The sequence below is a fragment of the Camelus dromedarius genome, chromosome 5 (assembly GCF_036321535.1).
Source record: "Camelus dromedarius isolate mCamDro1 chromosome 5, mCamDro1.pat, whole genome shotgun sequence".
NCBI classification, from domain to species: Eukaryota; Metazoa; Chordata; class Mammalia; order Artiodactyla; family Camelidae; genus Camelus; species Camelus dromedarius.
The window spans coordinates 49137813-49160965 of record NC_087440.1 but is presented as its reverse complement, the minus strand read 5'-3'; the positions used below and the strand labels follow the sequence as shown (position 1 = coordinate 49160965).

The window sequence follows — 23153 nt, the reverse complement described above, 5'->3', positions numbered from 1 at the left end:
TTTAACCAGATGTTCAAAGTGAGGTGAGGTTGACTTATAACCAGTGAAGCCCAACTAGATGGCATCCTCAGAGTCCCAAAGGTTGCCATCACCTTGGGTCTGACCTTCACAGCCTCAAAAATTCAGAAATTATCTGTATGGATCATCCCTTTTCTTGAAAGCAGTATCACACTCACCTACTCCCAGAAACTGATTTGTAAAAACTATGGCAAGACAATGCCAGCCAATATAATAATGAGAAATCACTGTCACCTGAACAGAAATTCTGGCGCAAACTAGTGCATTTTCTCCCTTCAGCAAATCTATACTGCATGCAGCTACAATCAGAAAATTGTTTGGGTGGGCATAAAATCAGAGGAGAGTTTGCAATGAAGGGAATAATTAACTGGTTCTAGAGTCTGGGCAGGAAAAGCTTAACAGAGAAGATCATACTGATGCAGGAAAAACGGATGTGAGGCGAGAGGAGGGTGGTGTCTCAGATCTCAGTTGAATCCCTGGGACGTGCCCCACTAAGTGTGGGTCCTTGGCTTCATGCAGGAAAGAATTCAAGAGCGAGCCACAATTGAGTAAAGGTAGATTTGTTTAGAGAGATACATACTGAACAGAGAGTAGGCTGTTTCAAAAGGCAGGAGCGAGTCCACAAGGTAGGGGGCTTGGGTGCACAGGCTAGAGTAAAAGTAGGGGCACACTCCATAGTGTCTCTGAAGACAAAGGTGAGGGAGCAAGAGGTGGCCATGAGGCACTGTGTTGCCAGTTTTTATGGGCTTGGTAGCTTCATATGCTAACAAGTGGGAAAACCATTCCAGCTACCCTGGCGAAGGGGCTGGGATTCCCAGGAAGTTGGCCACTGCCCACTCTTTGACCTTTTATGGTTAGCCTCGCAGCTGTCATGGCGCCTGTGCGCATGTTACTCACCTTGCTGATATATTACAATGGTTTATAATAAAGGTCAAGGTCTACTAGAATTCAAATCTCCTGCCATCTTGAGCCTCAAGGCCTACTGGGAGTTGAATCTTCCACCATTTTGGTGTTAATTACTGTGTCATTCCTTGAATGACTGTGCCCTGCCCCCTTCCTTCCCGTCTCTATATCAGAGGAGGAGGTGACTCCAGCCAGAAGGTACAACACCTCAAAGGTGTAGAATCAAAACTAACATGGTGTGTCTCTAGTAGTAATGTTAGATTGTACAGTGTGCTGGGGCTGGGTAGGTGGAGGGTGGTAGGGCCAGAAATGGCAAAGACTTGATTTAGAAAGATAGAAAGGGACCAGATCTTTAACAATCTGTTCGAGTCTATGTCAGGAAAGAGAATTCAACCAAGGAAACCAAGAAGGCAGATAGACTGATAGGAGAAAATCCAAGAGAAGCTGGTGTCCCGGAAGCCAAGAACTGGTGTTGGAATACAATTAAAAACAAAATATTCTCCTGACCCAGACAACCTCCAAACTGTTAAAAAGTAAACTGAGGCACATTAAAATTTTCAGAAACATATTTGAGCATCCATTCAAGTCAGGCAGTGCCAAAGTGAAAGTGATTAGGACACTCCATCGACAGGAGCTAAGCAAGAGGTTTTCATAGAGCAGACAGAGACGCAAAGCAAGAATGTTATTTGATTGGCTAAGCGTTTGCCTTATTTGGCAATGTCTAATTGGCGGTTTGGGATTGGTTGTTCTTAAGTTTTGTTTTCTCCTGTGCATGAAAAATGTTTCCAGCCGTATCAGTAAACAAAGGATCAAGTCATCAGCCATCACCACCAACCCTGACAGTGAGGGGAGGGAACTCCAGATGCAGACAAGCAGGCTGCCCAGCCTCTGCCGCCACCCCCCAGCGGTGCCCCCTGAGGGAACTCTTGATGGGAAAGGGCGGGATACTGGCCCTAGATAGTGAGGTGCATATCAAAGGCATGATTTCGGTGAGCTCAGACCTTTGCATCTTCCCATATATAGAAAAACGCTAAATTCCTTTACTTGAGACATCTGGTTTTCTTTAATTAATGGTAATCTTTTGATATTCTGACTGACTGGTCTTTGAGGCAAAAACTCCTATATATCCTGCTCCTCCTGGCCTTTTTGGAACAGTCTCTAAGAGTCAGGAAATTGACTAATAGTTAAATGGCCTCTTTCCTGGTATCTTTTTAAAGTCAGTTGGCTTAATTCTTAAAATGCTGTTTGTATTTGAGGAAATTACGTTGGAATCCTCTCCCCTTAGGCATTTTGAAGTACTAGACTGCGGCAACAGTTTTTATTCACAGCTCTCTGAAATTCCCCCCCCCACCTTTTTTTTTACCCTGAGGCCCAAGGATTGCAAAGTGGGGCAGAGCTTTGCCTGTTCATTTCTACAGCTGCAGGAGGTGAGTAAGGCTGCTTTGCTCTCTTAAGGCTTTTTTTTTCTCCCCGAAGGGAAATTGTCAAGTCCTTTGTAATTGTTCACACAGCGTTTTATTTTTCATTTATTTTGTTTTCTGAACACATTCCTAGATAGCAATTTTATCAAGGTTTATTTTCTACTTCTAAATAGTCCTACATTTCTTTTTTTCCCTTCCAGTTTTATTGAGCTATCATTGACAGACAGCATTGTATGAATTTAAGGTGCACAGCATACTGATTTGAGTTACATACATCATTAAATTATTACTACAGTAAATTTAGTGAACATCCATCATCTCATGTTGATACAGAATAAAAGAAAAAGAAAAAAATTTTCCTTGAGATGCGAACTCTTAGGATTTACTCTCTCAGCAACTTTCATGTATGACATACAGCAGTGTTAATTATGTTTATCATTACATCCCTAGTATTGTTTATCTTATAACCGAAAGTTTGTACCTTGACTGCCTTCATCCAGTTTCTGTTTCCCCCAGCCTCTATCTAGATAACCACAACTGTGATCTCTTCTTCTATGACTTTGTTTTTTAAATACAATTGACCTACAACACTGTGCACAACATAGTGATTCAATATTTCTATACATTTCAAGACAGTAGATTTTTGAAGACTGCATTACAGTCTCAACCAAAATAAAATCACACAACGTGATAGTTGTGGGTCCAGTTTTATTTGGGGCAAAATGAAGACAGTAGCCCAGGAGACAGCATCTCAGGTAGCTCTGAGGAACTGCTCTGAAGAAGCAGTGGGGAAGGTCAATATTATATATAATTTCAGTGAAGGGGGGTACGTGCAGTCAAGCACGCATTTAGGCAGAGGCTTACTGCTAGTCACGAGGAACAGATGTCACCATGAATGATTTTAGTGCTTTCCTATATATGAGGAGACGGAGGAATTGTGCTCATAAAATCTTCTCCAGAAAATATCTAACTATCTGAAGGACTGGTCTGCCAGTTTTCCCAGAGCACAGAGTGCCTCATTCCTGGTCTCCACCCTGAACTCCTTTCTGGGAGTGCTGGAGGTCAGCGGCTGCAGCGGTTCATGATTTAATCCAAGCAGAGGTAGATGGCAAGTGCCAACGTGATTCAGTCTTTGTAGTGGCAGATGGCAAGTGCCGATTTTTAGCTGGAAACAGCAAGATCAAAAAAAAAAAAAAAAAAAAAAAAGAAAAAGAAAGAAAGAAAGAAACAAAGAAAAAGAAAAAAGAAAAGAAAGAAAGAAAATGTTGACAAAAATTAATCAGTCGGTCTCAGACAGAAATGGAAAATTTTATGTGAGCCAAATTTGAGGATTACAACCCAGGAAGAGCATCTCAGAAAGCTCTGAGAACTGTTCTGCCTGTTAGAAATCAAGGCACAGTTTTATAAGTTTTTTGAGACAGAAGGCTATACATGAAATGACATATTATTGACAGTTTACATAATCCAGATATATAAGTAGCAGCCTAGTGGATGTTGTGACCCCTTACAAGATCAAGAAGGAATGTTATCTTTCAAGGAGTTGTCTTGTTGATGCTAGGAAAATATTGCTTTTATGGTTGAGCAGGTATTGCTGCCGATGGGGGAGGCTTGGTTGAAGTAAAATGCAGGTAACACAGTGCATACTGAGAGAGGAGGTCAAAGGGCAGAGACAAATTTTTTATGTTTAAGTTTTTCTTGTCTTGCCATAAAATATGAATTTTATTTCACAAAAGAAAAACACAATGAATCCCTATTGGTTGAGATAAGTATTTTCACATACCATTTACAATCACAGAAATTAGTAAGTTCAACCTAAGAAACATGAACATGTATTACTGATACTTTTCTTGTCATTATATGTTAGTTTGGGGATTTAAAAAAATTATGTGCATATTACCTACTCTATTTTAGGAGTCAGCATTGTTACACATATGTATTCTCTGTGCAAAATTCATGTAACATTTAGGCTTCCACATCATAGATCAAAATGTACACCCTGCTAATTAAAAGGTATTATGAAGCGCCAAATATCTGCTAGTACCATGCTGTATATATTGGGAAATAAAGAAAAAGTAAAGACTTGATGCTAATCACAAGAGTTTGCAATCTTGGTGGTGAAATGTGACTAACACACAAAGGCAATGCATAACCCTCTATCGTTGGTACAGACTTTTATGACTGAAACAGCTTTTTTTAGAGTGGAATTTCTGAGACTCAGGAATCAATAAGAAATAATCTTAGAAGACTTCACACAGAAGGTGAAATGTGACCTTTAGTTTGAATGATAGTCAGTGTCTTGGTTGGGATCCATGGTTGTAACTACCAGAAATCCACTCAGCCAGCTTAGGCAGAAAGCAGCCTGTACTGAGAGCAGGCTGACTAGGTCATAAGGCGCACTCAGCCATGCAGAGCTGAGAACCAAAATGGCCCTGTTCTGCCCTTCCCTTTTAATCTGAGCTCACCTGTTCCCCTCACCTGGACTTTTCTGTGAACACCTGCATCACTGTCTCCTTTTTCCTGGAATCAGTTTTGTTTGCTTTTCTGCACATGAGGAAAGATGACAACTCACACTCCAAAATTCTGAGTTTTTGTATCCTCAGTTTAAATGCCTAGCAAATGGTGACTGGCATCTCAGACTCCTGATTTCAATAGCCTAAGGAAAGGAGTTTGACTTGGTTCAGCAAGGTTAAAAGGGCAACCGGGTTGGATGGCTGGCACTAGAGCATCTCTTAGAGAAGAAGTAAGGTAGGCAGGAGACAGAGCATTCTGGTGGAGGTGGAAGTGGTAGAAACACACAATCAGGAGGGGCGTATATGAGTGTGAAAACAGCGTTGTAAAATGGGGCGTGCCTTCCTATGAAGGGTGAGTTCCATTTATAGAAGACTATCTTATTGAAAGGCTGTTGAATCTGACAATGTTTTAAATTGGAGAGACAAGTAACAAAGATCATTAAGGGACAAAGTAGTATGAATCCTTCCTTTATTTCCTCTCTTGAGGGCCTCTTACCCTGCCCCCATGTCCTGTCCAAAAGCAGCAGATACTAGATCATGTTGAGTCTGAGGCTAGAGACCAGGCATTTGAGATTAGGGCTCTCCTGAGTGTCAAAACAAAACAGGGTCTAAGTCAGGGTTTTGGGCAGACCAAAAAGGCTTGAAGATAGTATTGGATTCAATGAAGCAGGTCAGTCAGTGTGTGAAAATAATGGACTTCACGCTACAAGGATCAGAAACCCACATGAGGAGCTTTGTCCATTAAGGAGGGAATCCAGGTCAGCATTAAGCAGCCCCTCAAGTGGTCTCTGTCAAGAACGGGGGACAATCTCTGGCATGAATGAATCATTGGTTCATGGTTTTTCTGGGCTGGAGAAGGGATGAAGGGATGGAGAGCAGGATACTTCCTGTCTGTTGATAAAGCGTGGCCATTCAATAGATTTAAGAGTCAGTGGCATAGAGAAGAGGGTTGAAATCATGCAGAGATATAAAACGCACAGTAAGAAGGAGGGCATGCAGAGCAAAAGGAGTAAAGGGTCTAGGATTGGCCTTGAGGAACACGAATAGTTATAGGGAAATGACACAAATCTTGCAACAAAAAAATTTGATTTGTCAAAAAGTCAGTGGAGAATCAGGATCTGTAATGCCACAAAGAAAGGAAGGGGGAAGGCAGTTCAAGGAAGGGGAGGATATGTGTCAAACGTAGCAGAGAGATGAAGAAAAATAAGATCGGAGAAAAGGCCTTTGCATTTGACAGTATGGAGACTATTAGTGACCTTTGAGGGAGTAAAATCAGGAGGTTGATTTGGTCAGAAACCAGGTTTCAGGGGGTTAAGATGTTGAACGGCTGAAGGTAGCATACATAGATCAATGGCTTCAGATGCTTGCCTGGAAAGGAAAGAAATAGTGAGTAATTTTGTTTTTTGTTTTTTTGTTTTTCAGTTAAAGGAGACCCATGTTTGAAAGTTGTGTTTACCTGCCTCCGCTTTCCATAGTCTTCGTCCTTGTGTCTCGTAGAGTTCTCTAATGAACTGTCAGTTCAGTGAGTTCCCCATCCCCTTTGTAATGCTTGTCTGCTGGTCTGTATAACCTCCATTTCCCCATTACTGATGAAACTTCAAAGAGAGGAGTCGAATTACAGACCTATACGTTTTGTCCATTTCTAGAGGATTTGGAACACAGTTGAGACCCTTGATTTAGTACCATTAAGGAATTATTCGAGGATGCAATTTACTTTAATTGACGACCCTTAGCATGGAAAATGGTGGATAGTATTTAATTTCAGACTAGATTCAGGGACGAAATTCTAACTAAGGAATGATTTGCACCACTACTTCTCATTACTTATATCTCCATATCCAGTATAATTTCAGCTAGCATTCCAGGAATACCTAACAGAAGAAAGGTAACAAAAACCCAAAACCAAAACCAAAACCAAAACCATAACCAAGAGCAATAACAATAGACTCCTCAGAGCCTCTAGCGATGAGTTCTTAGGATGAGAGAGAAAGGACAACATGGAAAGAGGGTTTGTTCTCACTTACTCTCTACTTTGTGATCTCTCAATAACCAGACATTGAGAATAGGGGAAATAAGCAGAGAGGATTTGGTGAATGTTCAGAACTGTGACTTACTGACCAAAAGGCATTTCCCATCAACATATTATCATTTTCCCTGATATTGGAGGCTGTACTATGTCTGGGCCACCCCTAAAGAAAGACTGGTTTGGAAATAGACAAGGGGTCTGCTTCCATATAAACATATCCTCAGTCTAGAAGGGTACTGAGATCTGTGACTTTCAAAGTTGTCATATCCTTTCTACAGAAGTACAGAGGGCCTGAAGTACACCAGGTAAGAGTACAGGGTGTGTTTATACTGACACAAAGATATCTAAAGTACAGATATGTTAATGAAAATTATACCCACATGATGACATGTGAACAAAGAAGAGTTCTCTCTTGCAAAAGTTTTCGAAACAATTGAACACCTTGATTAATTTACTAAAGGGCACAATTTAGAGCAACTCCTGATATTTTCTCTGGCTGAAATTATTTACATCAAAAGAGTGTAAGAGAGAGTTAACAGAAAGAGGAGTTGTTGAGCATAAGAGGTATCTAGTAGACAATGATGAGAGACAGAGAAAAACAGAGCTATTCTGTTGTATTGACCAAAACATCCAAATACACAATAGAATCAAACATCTGTAGCTTCCACTTCCAATCTCCAACGTTTCCTCCACGTGGGTTGGGGAAAACAATGGTGGGACCAGAGCAACCCACTGTTCTCTGTCTTGGTCGCAACATACCTGTTTATGACTTGCAAAAAGGAAGCCAACTACAGCATCAATTTTGCCTACAAAATTTTGAAATAACGTGTTAGAGAAACCCTTCTGAGGTTGTACAGTAAGCAGCTCCTAAAAATGTATTATTCTAAGAATAGTATAAGAAATGGCAGAGCCATTATAGGTGCCATAGTCATGCCTTTGAAGGTGATTTTGAAGAATAACACATACATAAATAGTTGTTGTTATTTTGAATTTATTGTATTTTAAGAAATGACATTTACTGAGTGCTTACCATATGCCTGTGTGCTGTCTTTCATTTACTCCTCATTGAAAACCCAGTGAAGTCGGTATTAATGCCCCCATTTTGCAGATGGGTAAAGTAAGGTACTTTCCAAGATCACACAGCTAGTGAAGTAGTTTTGAAGCCAGGCAGTTTTCCTTGTGAGTTCACGTTCACAACCACTCCTTCATACCAAGTCAGGCCATGGCCCATATATAATCTCTGAGTGAAACAGATGCCATGGTTATGGAAGTGGCTGCTGCTGCTTCTCTACGGTTTGACAGATTGTCGGAAGGTAACCTCAACAGGTATCGATAGTGTTACTTGTCTCTCCGTTTGTCTCTTTTCTCTTTATGTGTTTTCACTCTGCTTCTGTAGCTAATCAGTACCTTTCAGCAAGGCTAACATTTTATATTGTCATTTCCTAAGTTCTCTTTCCCCTTGTAATTGTCACTTTTGTTACTGTTATTTTTCTGAAATGATTACCCCGTTCACATCTTTGACGACTGGTGGCCATTTTATTGTGAAACTAATGGTGATGATTATCCCTTTGTTAACTACACATTATCAATCAATAGTTGCCTTTTTCCTTTGCTAGAATCCATCGTTATCAGTTCCTGTGAAATCAGAATCACTGAAAAGATTATAAATGAGTTCTATACTTTTAAAATTAAAAAATGACTCCAGTGGATATGATACAGGGCCCTTTATTTCATTATACTGTTCTGAATGATCATCTGCATTTATTATGTTTTCCTCTGTCATGCATATTAATGGTTACAGCCCTGGGATTTATTGACATTATAAAGATGAGGAAGCAGCTACCTCAGTTGCTATCATCACTGACTTTTTTAGACATCTTAGGGAAAATTTGTTCATTGTGGTCACACTAAAGCTATCTACTCCTTCTTCAACAGAGAGTAAATGTGTGACTTCTCTGCTCTGGGTATGTGGTAAGAGACAGTGAGGGCATTGCTATTGGCTGAGTGAGGAGAGAAAGTAAAAGGAGGAGTCCTGGATGGTCACTTGCTTTCTTTGGAACTGTATTAAACACTAGAAGGAAAGTCTAGCTTTTTAATGATCCATGCCTATCTCTTAAATAACACTAGTACGACTCCATCTTTGGAACAAGAGCCTATGCATGTGCTATTCTTAAAAATATTTCTGATTGTATTTGAATTTTTAACCTGATAAGTACTTTCACTCAAAATACATGCTGGCTAACATCACTCAGTAATAAATTACACTTGTCACTTATTTAGAAATTCCCTTTTAAATTTTACTAAAAGTATTTTACTGTGTCTTAAAGGAATTAATGTCAATTCCTAGTCTTGGTAAAGGTGATATTCTCAATTAATTTTGTCTGGATCCAGAAAATATCAGGGGCACTGTCGATATTTGTATCTATATGGTTGAAATCTTTAGGCTTTAACATGTAGTTTCTTAAAAACATGTATTAAAAACTCTTAGAAATAAAAAGTTTTAATTTTATACTTCTAATTAGTTCACATATATTTTTCCATGTATAGTATTTATATGAGATGGGTCAGTATTCTCTCCCGCTAGAGCCCTCAGACTTTCCAGTTGCTTTGCCCAAGATTACACAAGCAGCTAATAGCACAGCTGGGACTTTAAATCATGTCTGCTCACATCAAGATCAGCGTTTGCTCTTTTAGGAAGCCGTAGCAAGACAAATTTGAAATAGCTGAAGGCATCAGAAGTACTCATTGTACGGCTCCTCCATTGTTGTGGGCTCAGCTATCTTTGTGCTCCCAGGTTACACTGTCTCGTGATTAGCTCCGCAGTGTTCTGTTCATCTGGTTCACCCCACTGGGCTTAACATCCCCATTTGTTCAGTGACTTTCAATTTGTTTTGCAATATTTTCTTCTCTACTGGAGAGTCTGTAAGTGGGTATATCAGGTAGGAAGGAGCCACTGGGAGCTGTGTGACACCCACCCCAGCAACCAGGAGCAGTGATTTTGATGCCAGTATGGGGTAAAGTTGCCCTTTTAGCCACACTGTGGAACACAAAAATATGAAATGTTCTAGATGACAGAGGATGAGATACAAATAATGGTAAACTTGGTAGTAGTTCCGAGTGTGGTCCCTAAAATGCCAAGCGGTGGGGGAAAATAGAACAGAGAAGGAAAGGAAGAGTAATTACAGTGTCATAATTCTATGAGAAATGATCCTAGAAAGTTAATTTTGAAGAAAAACAGAGCTTGCACATTTTTCCAGATTTGAAGATTATTATGAAGTTTAGTATCATTATAAGCTTGCATCAAATGAATTAAACAAGTTTAGGGAACCTTCTCAGTCTTGGTAGAGTCTAGTTTTAGCAGAACTTTGAGGTTGTCTGGATTCTAGAGACCCTCACGGCTTGGCGGCAACCTCCATAATGTTCCATTTTCTTGACTCATTCCCTCTGCCTCTATTAATGCCACCAATGAATCCTGACTTTCTTCAAAGCCTCCTGGGCTTTTATGTTGTCTATATGATTTTCAGCCTCTGTTTTACAGTACATTGTAAGCCATCGGATATGTATCTCATTATCAAATGTCTGAGAGAATATTTCATGGGATTAGTCACTAACAAATACAGAACACCATTAGGTCACTTCTATCTGCATCTGTCTATGGAACACCATACATAGAGGCTTTATGGCGGACTACGTCTAAGGACTGGATAGTTCTTAGATGACAATATTTTGTCTCGGGCATGATCATAAACAGCTGACCAAATATTCCATGTGGGGTGTCTTGTGCATCCAAAATTCTTATAAATCTGTGTTTGGAAGGATGTGATATTTTTCATCACTTTCTACTTAGAACTTTATTGTTTCCTTAATTAATCACAGGTTGCATACAGTGGTGAGTTAACACATAGACCTTATTAGACATGTGTATGGCAAATTGGACTGAAAGGAAACTGACCAAAGAGGAGCAAATCAAGTTTTCCAAATGGTCATAGACTACCCACTGGGCACAAGGGACTTTTTGTGTTTGTGTGTTATGCTTTTTTGTGAAAAGCACACACAAGACACACAAAAATGAAGATAAATCATAGGAAATAACATCAGGACATTTAATAAAAATACAAAATTAATTATGTTATAAGCTCTACAAACAGTCATTTTAAAGATTAAAGAAAGGGAGAGACATACTTCTAGTTAGAATAATCAGGAACAGTTTTACAAAGTAGGTAAAAATTGAGATCTGAATAATTGTGAGGATTGGGACAAGTAAAATGTTATTATATTGTTTAATGGAAAAAGAAAATTATCAAATATATATAGTCATGGCATCAGAGAAAAACAAATTAAAAGTTAATTTTTTTTTAATACTGACTGTAGGAAAAAGGGAGATTTAGGAGAGAACAAGTTATTTGAAATATATATCGGTTTTACTGAAATAGTAGGAAGATGAAGCCTGAATAAGAACGCCTTTAAAAGTCAAGTTAAAGCATTTTGAGTTTATTTGGCAAATTAATCCCATAACCTGGCACTGAAGATTTCTGAGCAGTGAAGACATGAAGTGTATTTTAGAAAGCCAAAACAGGCTGCAGTATGTGGGGTAAAGATCAAACAAAGTGATAAGGGCTTTGATTAAGATGGAAATTGTGGACTAGAAAGTTAAGAAAAAAAGAATTAACTGTTACTAAGTGATTTTTTTTAAAGAGGCATTATATTGGACTTCTTTTTATTAATGATGACTAATTTAACCCTTCTGCAGAACTACAAAGTAGGTTTTATCTTCCTCAATTTGTAAGTGAAAAAGTAGATTTGGAAAGGTTAAGAAAGTGGCCAAATAGAAGCTTAGAAACCAGTTGAGCCAGAATTCAAGATAAGCTCTATTTGACTTCGATATTCAAGCTCTTACCATTATTCCACACTGAAAAAAAAAAATCTTTGAAATGTCGATAAATGATTTGTTATGGGGGTGAGGGCAGGTTAAAAGAAAATTGAGTTGAAGATGACTGTCCCTGGGAGGGGGACCCTTGGACAGGTAATAGGTTATATATTTAATCTGACATCTAATATATAGGAAAGGGCATACATTTTGGAAGACATACCATTACAAATACAAGATTGGAACAGAAAGGGTCACATATTTCTAATTCCAAATAATAACTTTTACCAGTTCGAGGATGAAATGTGCAGAAAACCACAGAAGCAAATCCAGCCTGTGTTTTTTCCAGCACCTGCGACTTTTCTCTTCACTTGTGTAACACCCCTGAATTGATCTGTCACAGATTTTTGAAACCATTTTGATGTTTAGCTTGAAAATGTTAGTGGCTGAATTCGTTGCCCAAAACCATGTTTGGAAAACTGTAGTCTGAAAATAGATACTCATGCAATGATTATAATCCCCCAGGGAGTAAAATGAGATCTGAAAATCTTACTAATTTGAATATCAGAGACTAACAGGGGCCCTGCCCAGACTGAAAAATTGTGGTATTATATCACATTTGCCTTATGTCTGACAGACACAACCTTATTTATGCAGAACAGAGAGAAAAACTAAAAATTGAGGCAAAAAAGATCTGAATAGTCAAAACTAACCTCACAATATGTAAGCATTTACGGTGAGGTATATTATTCATGAAATTAGGCTCTTAAATAAGATTTATTCTTTTACTCCTATTTAGGTATTTTTAATGAGCTTTACTGTCAAAGAAAATTAGTGAGAGATCTTAAGGGAACTTCTGTCTTAACCCTTATTTATGTAAATGTTACATTAAACTATATCATAGTATTAAAGATGATGTTCATATTATTGACTACAACTTTTGAGAAAAGTATGACATTTTTATTGGACACTGTTTTAAGTCAAGTAGGTTTATAACAAAGTTTAGACGTTTTTCTAACCAAAATATCTAAACGAAATTTTACTGATATATAATACCTTATTCATGTTTTATGCCAGACTATAAGGTATTTAATTTAATGGGCATAACATTTAAACATTAATTTTTAGGAGACATTTTACACGTTCCAAAAAATCATCCTAGATTTTTTTTCTCAGCTTTGTTAGGCTATCATTCAAATACCATGCAATTCACCCATTTAAAATGTACGCCTGAATGTTTTTTAGTATATTCACTAGGTTGTGCAACCATCTCTACAATCTAATTTTCGAGAATTTTTGTCCCCATCCAAAGAAAGCCTTTACCCATTAGCAGACACTCGTCCTCATCCTTCTCCTCTGGTCAGCCCCCTCAGTCCTAGCCAACCACTAATCTACTTCCTGTCCCTCTAGACATGCCTTTTCTAAACAATTCATATAAAGGGGGTGATACACTGTATGTTTTTGTGTGACTAGCTTCTTTCACTGAGCATAATGTTTTTAAGGTTCAGCCATGGTGTAGCAAGTATCAGTACTTCATTTCTTTTTATTACTAAATACTATTCCATTGTATGGATATGTTGTATTTCATTTATCCATTCATCAAGTTGATGAATATGTGGTTGTTTCTACATTCTGGCTGTTATAAATAATGGTGCCATGTGTGTTTGTTTACATATTCTCTTGAGTATATTACATAGGATCATAGATATTTTTGAACTGATATGATGGTTTTTATACACTTTATCTCCTACCAGTATTAATCTTTTTAAATGTCACAATATTTTTCCAAATTAGTTAAATGAATTAGTATTATATATATATATATATAAAGAAAAAAATCATTAATAATATCCCCCATGCTTTCTTCTTTTCATCAAACACTCCAAATAACCAATAAGACAATAGCTTAATGTATGTCATTCCATATCCCATACTGTTCTCACATGCTAGCAAACTTACAAAGTATACCTACAAACTTATACAAATACAAAATTATACATGCACACATACGAGGGTTTGTTGTATGACCTTTTAAAATGGAGTAATACTGGTGTTTCCATTACTCTGCAATCCAAATTGTTTTTCTTGTTTAAAAATATACCATGAGTATTCCTCTAGGCAAGAAGATGTAGCTCTAACTCTTTCTTCTTAATAATGACACAGTGTTCCATAAAACAGGTATAGCAGAACTATATAAACATTTGCCTATCATTGAATATTCAAATTTAGTTATTTTGCCTTTTAATTTTTCACAACTATAAACAAAGCAATAATAATCATCCTTTTTACAAGTAGCATATTAACTTTGATAGGCTTAATTCTGTAAAGCAGGATGGCTGAGTCAACAGTCATCCTTAATTTTAATATATATACTTAAATTTATTTTCAAAAACTATAGTTAGCAATTCACACTCCCAACCAACAGTTCATGAGAGTAACTGTTTCACAGCCTCTCCACCAACACTGGATATAGTCAGTCTTTTAAAATTTGCCAATTTTATGTGTATTTCATTGTTGATTTAATTTAAATTTTTTACTCCAAATGAGAGGGAACATCTTTTCATATGTTGATTAACAATTTAAATTTCCTCCTCCATGAATTGCTAATTCTTTTCCTTTGCCCTTTTTTCATCCAGTTTGTTTGCTTTCTTCTTACAACTTATTGGAGCTCTTTATATATTAGGGATATTAACATTTGCTTATCATTTGTGTTGCAAATATTTTATCATTTGTTTTTTGACTTTGTTGTCTTTTGCCATATAAAGCTTTTTAATGTACTCAAATATTTCTATTCTTTTTTTCCTGTCATTTTAGTTTACTGAGGAAGGTTTCTTTTACCCACTAGTGAAAGAAGTATTTTCATACATTTTTTTCTTAAATGGATTTCAAATAATATTATATTTAAGCAAAAGAACATGAAGTTTCTAAGGTATTCAGTAATTAACTGCAGTTAATGTAATATTCAACATTTTCATCACAGTCCCTTTTCTAAATATTGGATGCTTTATAAAATCTCAGACTATTTCATAAAATGAAATTATATATATTTTATGTCTTTATATTATGTTTCAAAGTGAATAATGAAAAGTGGCAGTATATATTATAAATGTTTAATTTCAAAATCACAGGCTACTTAAAATGTTACCAAATATAAGATGTAAAATAATACAAATAGCTATTTTTATCCAAAAAGGATAAATACTGATTTATGTGATGATGTAATATAAAATGTCAAGTTGTTGACCTAGAGATTATTTTGATGTATACTATTTTCTCATACCCTTTCAATGAAAATAAAAATTCATTATTCTTACAGTTGGAAAACCACTAAGACTACAGAGAATGTAAAAGTCGTATGAGACCTCTTTATGAGTACATTTTTTTGGATGAGGGAACTGCAGGAATATCATCACGTAGCAAACTACTCTTTTGCATTATTATCCTTGAGCTATTTATCTGGTTCTGTGCTTCTCTTGGTTCTATTCAGAATATAAAAATGTGCCTGGGGTTAAAATGATTAATTACTATATTGTTAATATTTTATGAAAAAATATATTAAATCTTGTCTTGAATACAGTCCATGGCTGGAGAGAGTCAGTACATTAATTTAAAGGACTAAGAGAGATTGATACTTCCAAATAAGTAACTTGGATGTGCATCTGAGACTTCATGTAGTGACTTTAGGTTTTATCATTTTATACTAAAATTTAGTAATTCTTTCATTGAATTAGGAAGATCAGTATTTGAAAATGGCCCATGCATACTTTTTAAAAGGTCATAATGGTTATTCTAATAATAAAGTCTCTTAAACTGTGCTGCCAAAAAATAAATAAATAAATAATCCAACATCATACCACTGAATTTTGGCTTACAATTTTGTTTGAGGAATAAAAATATCTACTACTTTTGAAGTTTATTTCAAATTGTAAGATTACCATTATTTTATGTGCCTCCTTTCTCATTCCCTATTTTATTCTAGTGCCTTTCTTTCTTTCTTTATTATTTTATTTATTTTTTTATTATGATGTCTTTTATGAACTTTTTCAAGTCAAGAAGTATTTTACATTCCTTTTGTGCTGTCTACGGGATATGAGATATAGCCCCAACTCTTGATTTTGTTATAAAGTTGGAGATATAGAAGGTATACCCAGGAAGATGTTAACTGGAAAAACAGGAGACAAAATTTTCTAAGTGTTTAGGGTAGTATAAAATTAACTTAGTAAAACAGAAATACAGAAAAGAATGTACCATTTGAGGTTTGAAAGTCATTAGAAACTTAAAACAAGCATATGATTTGCGTTATCATTTATGTAAGGAGTGGTTTACACGGCGGCTGTTGCCCAAGCAAAAGGGATAAAGTAGAAACGAATAGTTGCTGTGCTTGGAAGAAGTTGGGGTGGATATCTGAGTAACAGTTTGCAGAATTATTGATGGACTTTTATGAATTTAGCAACATGGTGAGTATTTCAGTGACTTTAATCAGTTTACATAGTATATAATAAAAACAAAACTGTTTAGGTGAATTGTATATTTTTAAATTAATTTGAGGAGAATATTTAATATAGAATATTATAACTTGTACATATATTTCTTCCTAAATGTCCAAAAACAAAAATCTTACTCATCTTTATACACACACAAACAATAAATAGATCTACAAAATATTCATTCAAAATCAGATCAATGATCAACTGTCTTTTCCTAACAGAGATGATGTGTCACTTATCTTAAATATCACCCCACCACACACACGTGTTCAGCCTTCTTTATACTCTTACTGTGCTATTACCCTGGTTTCGATTTTTTTTCCAAAGCATTTGTCAACACATGCCTTTACATTATATAACTATTTGTTATTTTTCTCTTCCTGGGGAATGTAAATTCCGTGAGAGCAAAAGCTTTGTTTCACCCCTGGATTCCATCACCTACAACAATACTAAGGTCATGGTATCTCAGTAAATAACTGTTGAATGCATTATTGAATGATTGAGTTCATTATTCATTGAATGATGTTGAGAAAATAAGATTACCATTTGGGAAAAAACAACAGCATAAAAGGAATAAGTCTCTTATATTACTTCTTATTTCAAAATAAATGTCAGAATGATTAAAGAGTTATTTTTTTAAAATATGGCCAGAAAATGGAATGAAGAATAATCTTTAAAACATTAAAACTAGAAACATCACAAAGGAAAAATGTTACTTATAGGATTACCTTAATGTCTAAACATCAGTATACACAAAATTATTGTAATCCAATTAAAAACTAAGTGACTAATTGGTTGAAATATTTACTACAAATATATAAATATTATTCTGAATATAAAATGAGCTTGTACAAATCATGATGAAAAAAATTCAGCCTTACTAAATGACTCATCTAAAAGCTAGTCAAAATGATTAAAATCTTTAAAAGAAATTCCAATGACCACTATATTTTTAAAAAATACCATATCTTATTTTTAATCAGGTGAAATGCATAATAAAACCCTAGTGAGCATCATTTTTATCTATCCTGTGACAGCTGTTTTTGTGAGGGGGAAAGAAGTGAAAAACCCCACTTTGTGAGAGGGAGTGATAGAAGTTACTGCCACAGTTTTAGAAAGCAGTTCGGTAATGGTGTCAATCTTAAAAACATTCTTACCCTTGACCATGTACTTCCACCTCCAGAATCTGCTTAAGAGAATTTTAAGAGAAGTGGATAAAAAATTATGTACCAAGATTTTTATCACAGCACTGCTTTTTGATTATAATATTATAAATAAATAGAAAATTAGGATAAAAATTAAATAATTACTATGTAAGTATGCAGTTGTTTAAAATGAACGTATCAGAGGACTTTTACTGTTATTGGAAGTATTTCATGATATAATGTTATGTGAGGAAAAGAACTGTAATGAAAACCTATATGCCCAGTGTGTTTATCTATCTATCTATGCATCCGTCACATATCTTGATGTAAACCATTGAATTGTATAGTAGTTATTACCTCTGAATAAATTTTATCATAAATTGATTTTTACTTTCATTTTTATAATTTTTGTGGTATCAAAATTGTTTTACATTGGGTACATACTGTGTTTGTAACCTAGAAAAGAGGTAATAAATGTTATATAAAATTCATATACTATATTGCAATGCATGTATGTCATAAAAATGGTGGGAGTCACTTGCCAACTTTTTTTAGTTATAAATTTAGCCTTCATTTATTAAAGTTAAAAGACAAGAAAATGACTTTTTCCAAGTATATATTATTACATGACCTCTCTGTGCACTTTATAATAAAACTGTTTAATTCATTTAAGTTTGAACTCAATTTTTTATATTAAGGGCAATGTAAATCCTGAATAAATATAAAATATAGTGGTGTTCTTTAGAATAGATGATGTTATTACAGATACTATTTACGAAAATGAAGTAAGATAGCTGGAGTTGTGTATCTTAGATACTCAATAGACAGTGACATGAATTTGCCACTCAAGGGTAGTATTTTATGTTCCCTTTCACAAGTGTAGCATTGGGAGCATAGATCTAATTTAGAAAATTTTAAATCTCTTTGTTTTTCAACTACGCACTTACAAAATAAAGATCCAATTGTATTAAACTATGTGATTATTCAGTTCTATTTTTCTTTGTATCACTATCTAACCTTGATGGAAGACATATTTAATTTGTGAATGTATCTTGCTAAAGTTAGTGTTTACTCTGTCTATAGCATCATTTATTTCAGTTTCAAATTATTATGGTACATCTTCCTTTTTTTTAAGGAGTCTGACTAACTTAGGGTAATATACTTTGGTACTGTCAAGGGGAAATAAGTTTTACGTTTCAAGAACACTTTGCCTTTGCAAAGATATATTTTTACTTTCCCAGGTAATAAGAACATTGCTTTAGTAACTGACAAACTTATTTAGAGCCACCTAAGTCAAGTCTGGAGAAATGCCAAAAGGAACATTGGCCAAGTAAGGGAATTAACGAAAGCAGAGAAAACGGAATTTCAGAAGGGGATTAGAAAATCAAGATGCACAGGCTTGTAATAGTTGCTCTTGTTTAAATTAGATTTGTGTTGGTTTTAACAAACTATAGAAGAAAAATAATTCTTAGAATAGTTCCGCCGTAACAGTGTGGTGGTCAATGGCCTATCATTCTGTAGTTTTACTTTGGGAAAGTAGTGCTCACGACTAGATAATTGACATTTGGTTACCTGGGAAAGAGTATTTTTGGTAGTACAGAATCAAATTAATTCTATGTGAAAATAGAAACTAATTGTAACTTTAATTTAAAGGCATTTCCTGGTTAGTGAAAAGTTTACTACACATTAGTCCTTTATGAGCATTTTGGTCGCATGACCTCTTAATTGATTTCTTACTCTTCTGTGATACAGCCAAAGAGAAGCATCGAATACAATCATCCTTATCAGCACTCAGTTATCAGATCAGAAATCATATTACATTAATACATATCTAGTATCTGCCTTCTATTATTTACTGGAAAATGGTGGATTTTATAAAGATGTTTGTTTGATTTTGTTCTGTCTCTTAACCTTAGTTCAGAAACCAAGTCTGTTTTTTCCAAAATGAGAAACTTTAAACACTTTTATGCCCTTTCTGAATGTTGATAAGATTTAAGGTATTTTCGGACTGTATGTTGGATAGTAACTGCTGCTATTCAGAAAAGTAAGATAAAAATAGTTGCTTCAGTAATTGACATCTGTGTACCTAAATTAAATGGGAGTCAAAAGCAGATGACTTATGAGTCAGATTAAATGGGTTGCTAATTGACTATTACTGAGTATAATATTACTGGCTTGAAGACAGACCTATTTAAAGATATATATTTCTAGGAAAGATTTAAATGATTTTGACAATTCTAGGGCTTTATCTTACTCTGAAATCAAGATGGATGAGTGTTATTGCAAAGACACAAAATACAAGTTTCTGTGAAATTACTCTTATATAAGAGTTAATGGGTAAATTACTACCCATGTGTTTTAACTGCTTACTATAAAGAACAATTAAGATAACTCAGTTATATTTGTATTCTCCAGGGCATGTTAACAGTAATTAGCTAGTAAACTCCAACTGAGTTCTGATTCACAACTGCCAGTCTTTTATTTGATGACAGATGATTAGGATATGGAACACATTTATTTGTAACAGTTCTAACTATATAGATTAAAGTGTCTGTTCATTAGTTCTTACTTTTACAAATAAATCTGTTTTTCTTTCTTTTGTTTTTTTAACTTCTGTTAGAGACAAAACTTGTGAACCAAACTCAAACTGAAATGATTGTATTATGTTTAAATTTTGGTAAAACAGTGTCACATGTAACGTTTAAGGAGTTCAAATTTGCTTAGATATAAGTACTATCATATTGATCGAAGTATATATATAACTTTTTTAAAAGCTTCTGATGAAATAATATAGTCACTTGAGCAAAGGCAAATAAATAATAATAATGATAATGATAATGTTAATAAAAGTGAATAACTTTATACTGATTAATGATGAAAGAACTAGAAGGCAAAATTTAAGTAATATATACTTTTAAAATATATTACACGTTATTTGTAACAGATGAACATGTTACATTGACTATATTATTGGCTGATCAATACAATACTTACTACAATATAACTTTCCTGGTAAAAGTAACCAGGATGGAGAGAAAAATTAAGAATGAACCCCTATTTTGCTGTTATTTTAGCCTTCACTGAAAAAAACCATGGGGAGTAGGTTCATTCTGGCTAATCCCAGGATTAGAAGGAATCACACTCTATTTTGAGAAACTCTAAAACAGACCCCTTTTGTTTTGGATTTTTTTTTTTTTTGCAGACTAATAAATCAGACCCAGATACCCTTTGACATCCACATTTTAAAATTCTCCCCACCCTTCCTACAGAAAAGACAGTGTTGTGTTACAGGGATTGGTGCTTGGGACTCTTCAATCTAGTATTCTTCCAATAGTTTTCCAGACTTCTTTTCAATACCCAAAGCCCTATAGCCCCTAGTGGGGGAAGTTTGAGCTACCTGAAAGAACCCTTGAACGCTTCTAGTGATGGAGGAAGAGTAGGTCCCGTAGTGAGGATTGCAGTTGCTGAAAAGTGTGACTTACAAGAGTACTTTGGAGCTGGCGTTTTTTTCCCCTCCTTTTCTTTACTCCTTCATGCATGGTTATTGAGATTGCCTTTGTGATTGAGTTCTTGGCACCTCAGTCCTAAGAAAGATTTAGATAAATTAAAAGAGCTTCCGAGAAAAGCCACAAAAATGATGAAAGAGTTGGAAGTATTGATTTATGAGGAAATATTAAAAGAATGGATGTGCTTTGGCTTGGCATCAAATTAGGATGTGGTGGCATACTGTAGCTATAAATATTTGTAAACAGAAGGAGGAGGAAGAATTCTTTCCAGTGGTCCCATGAAGCAATATGTTATGCAAGAAAGAGAAGGTTAAGACTATATTTAATGTCCTTCACTCTGGGTCTGCTCTCTGTGTACTCTGGCTGTATCTATATTTGGAAACAGAATCAGTTACCTTTCCCTGTCGGAAACAACTGCCTTCTGCTGCTCAATGTGCAGAAGAAGGAGAATAAAAGTGAGGGAAATATTTCTTTTTGAGTAGAAGTGATGCGCAGGGTCCCTGGGCTTTCCTGGCCTTTCCCAAGGTTCTGCTCCCAGTACTTACCGGTCATGGTCCTAAGTAGCTTAGGAGTGGCAAGGGGTAGTGCTGTCTGCCGCATAGCAGTGCCGGTTCTGCCCGTTCCAACACAATCGGCTCTTTATGTTCCATGGGGCAGAAAGCTTCGCTCATTTATTATGGGCAAAGTTATCTCCGCCTCAGCAGCTGTGCACACTGCTCGCCGCAGCTTCCGTGGGTAAACCTGAACAGACAGGAGAGGCAGGGCTGGGATGCCAAGAGGCACATTTTCCAGCTGTGCTCAGAAAGGCATGTCTTCCTTCTAATCTGGAAGGAAAAACATGAACTCCGTCTTAACTCTTTCAGATAGAATATACTACTGAGAAAAGGATAGAGGGGATGGGATTGGGTTGTATTTGATTGCTGTGGTAATATGCCTGAACATCTGTTTAGTTGAGATCCCACTGAATAGTGCAGAGATCAAACTATGAGTTCCCCCCAAAGGAACTTTACTATGTTTACAGATGGGTTTCGTTCAAATTCTCTTAGAATTTATGCACATTATGCCATGAAAGCGGTATTGTACTTGGAGATTCAATTTTGGATGAGACTGTGAAATTCTGTTTTACCTGTCAACTACTGCTAATTCCATTCTGACTTTACTAGGCAACTCTCCTCACACTGTTTATATAAGATATGAACACTGAGATCCAACTTAGAATACCACAAGGACATTTCTCTGGAGGGTCCGTTTCCTCAGTGAAAAATCTGTGCAGCACAGTTTAGCATTAATCACATTTGCTTTAAGAAAGGACCTCATTTGGTTGTCTGTCACTCAACAGAAGAACTATACTTTATCGTCTAATGTAATTCAGGATTAGCAGATAGGTGGATTCAGTGTTGAAGAATTACACATATACCTATTCTTTAGAAACAGCTTATATATGTATTGTTGAATTTGAATTAGTAAAACTCAGAGACAATCACCACAATGGCTATCTGAAATAAAGATGACAACGTCAAACATTTGGGAATGGCTGCATCCCACCTGAGCTTCATCTATGGTCCTGTGATTTGGTGTAGGTGAGCTGTCATTTTTTTCCCCTTTAACTCAAAATTTCTGAGAAATTCATTTTTATCCAGGCAGCTACTATTTTGAAATGTATTAACACTTTTAAGTATATGGTCTAAATTTAAAAGAGGTGCAAAGCAAATAAAATATACATGTTAGACATGCATTGAGTGTTAAAATATATACTTACATGCTAAATTGGATTAGTTGCTCTCCAGAAATACTCCTGTGACTCATCTGTTTTGGATTCAGATCTCTCTCCCTCCCTCTCCCTCCCTCCCTCCCTTGCCCTCTTGCTCCTCCTCCTTCTTGTCTCTTCTTTTAGCTCTTGTTTATAAAATAATTTAAATGTTTACCAATTTATCTGCGATGCTGTGTGACTTTTTGTTGTAATTCAATGAACAGAAGCTGTTTGAAACTTGGATCTATAGTCAATATTTGATATAAGCATACAAATTTGATAGAGACCAGGTATTCAAGCATTTTTAATAAACTTGAAAATCTAAAGTGTATAGAAAAGATATGAGAATGAGGTATATACAGGTGGAGGAAGACATTCTTGCATAGCTTTTCATGTTGCCAGGATGATAAACACAGACTCTGTATCTTTAGCTTCCACAGAGCTTTTTCCTAAAGGAGAGGAAAGGATGCTGTTTCTGGGAGCATATAAAATTGTGCTACTCTGACCAAATAAGTAACTA

The 23153-nt window shown here is 35.7% G+C and overlaps 1 protein-coding gene and 1 long non-coding RNA gene across 2 annotated transcripts in view; one reads left to right on the top strand and one right to left on the bottom strand.

Moving 5' to 3' along the window:
- The window catches only part of MDGA2 (MAM domain containing glycosylphosphatidylinositol anchor 2), a 697006-nt gene that overhangs the window by 228181 nt on the left and 445672 nt on the right, over window positions 1–23153 (top strand). The window lies entirely within an intron of this gene.
- LOC135321304 (uncharacterized) lies at window positions 3369–21524 on the bottom strand. Its single transcript, XR_010380958.1, has 3 exons — window positions 21429–21524; window positions 20860–20961; window positions 3369–3507 (listed from the first exon to the last, which is right to left on the bottom strand). It is a non-coding gene; the product is annotated as an uncharacterized LOC135321304 (long non-coding RNA).